Source organism: Xenopus laevis, chromosome 6S, assembly GCF_017654675.1.
Source record: "Xenopus laevis strain J_2021 chromosome 6S, Xenopus_laevis_v10.1, whole genome shotgun sequence".
Classification (NCBI taxonomy): Eukaryota; Metazoa; Chordata; class Amphibia; order Anura; family Pipidae; genus Xenopus; species Xenopus laevis.
Window position 1 is genome coordinate 9,451,260 of NC_054382.1, and position 1,809 is coordinate 9,453,068.

The window sequence follows — 1,809 nt, forward strand, 5'->3', positions numbered from 1 at the left end:
TGATGCTAATTGTTATTGCTACTTTTTATTACTATGGATGCACTGAATCCACTATTTTGGATTAGGCCAAAACGAAAGATTTGGCCGAATACTGAACCGAATCCGAATCCTAATTTGCATATGCAAATTGGAGGTGGGAAGGGGAAAACATTTTTTACTTCCTTGTTTTGTGACAAAAAGTCACGTGATTTTCCTCTCCGTCCCTAATTTGCATATGCAAATCAGGATTTAGATTTGGTTCGGCCAGGCAGAGGGATTCGCCCGAATCCAAATCCGGCTGAAAAAGGTTGAATCCTGGCCGAATCCTGAACCGAATTCTGGATTTGGTGCATCCCTATTTATTACTCATGTTTCCATTCAGTCCCCCTCCTTTTTATATTCCAGTCTCTTATTAAAATCAATGCCTGGTTGCTAGTGTTATTTGGACCCTAGCAACCAGATTGCTGAAATTGCAAACTGGAGAGCTGCTGAATAGTGATTGGCGAATTTATTCACCAGTCGCGAATTTGCGTCGAATTCTCGACTAATGAGTTTGTGAAACCGTCGCAAAAAATTCACCGGCGTCTGTTTTCTTAGACGCCGGCACATCGTCAAAAATGAGACGCTAGTGCAGTTTCGCAAATCTTTCACTGTTTCGCGAATTTCATTGGAAATTCGCAAGTTTGTCGGCAAAGCTTAATGCCCGAAATACGCCCATCACTACGGCTGAATAAAAAAGCTTAATAACTCAAAAACAAAAATAATTAATGACACTCTATATAGGGTCCTTTCAATTGGATTAAAGGGTCTGATCCCCTTTGGTCTCACAGAGGATAAAAACACAATCAATAATAATTCATATGAGCCCAACAATCTGATAAAATACCCTATTAGGTTCAATTCATTTATTGCCCTTTACAATCAATAATCAGTTTAAACAGAATTAGAATTGGCCAGACAGACACTCAGTGGTTACTATTGAGTTTCTGGCCGGACAGTTTTATTTGTGTTTCAATTATTAATGATTATAGATCAATCTTTGAATCTAATAAGGTATTGTATTGGATTGTTGAGCTCATATTAATTACTATTAATAACTCAAAAACCCCAAATAATAAAAAATGAAAAGCAATTGCAAATTGTCTCAGAATATCAGTCTCTATATCATAGATGGGAATTTAAGGGTGAACAATCCCTTTAAAGGGCATGTAAAGGCAAAAACATAAAATCAAATTTTCATTTCTTTAATAAAAAAGAAAACTATCTCCAATATACTTTAATTAAACAATGTGTACCGTTTTTATAAGAAACCTGACTGTATGCAGTGAAATTCTCCCTTCATTTACTGCTGTGGATAGGAATTGTCAGACGGTCCCTAACTGCTCTGCAGGGAAACAATCATACTTATGAACAGCAGGGGGAGCCCCGCCTTACTTCCCAGCCATGCAGAACTCAAGCAGCTTTGTTTATGACGATCCCTAAGCAGCCCAGACCACACTGAGCATGTGCACAGTCTTAGTCTTGCAAAGATGTATAACAAAGTTACAAGATGGTGACCCTCTGAAGCCAACTTTGAAAGCATAAATCATTTGTTTGATTAGGCTTGTGGTGCAGTAAGTTCATGTTTATATTTAGTATACAAAATATAGCATTTCTAGCCTTATTCTATTGTAGACTTTACATGCCCTGTAAGTAGAGGGCTAGTGATGGCCGAATCTGACCCCTTTTGCTGAAAAGTTGTGAAACGGTGAAAAATGTGCCAAATTCATTGAAGTCAATTGGCGACATTTTTTTGTGAAACATGACAATTTTTTTTTTTGCCGTGTGCCA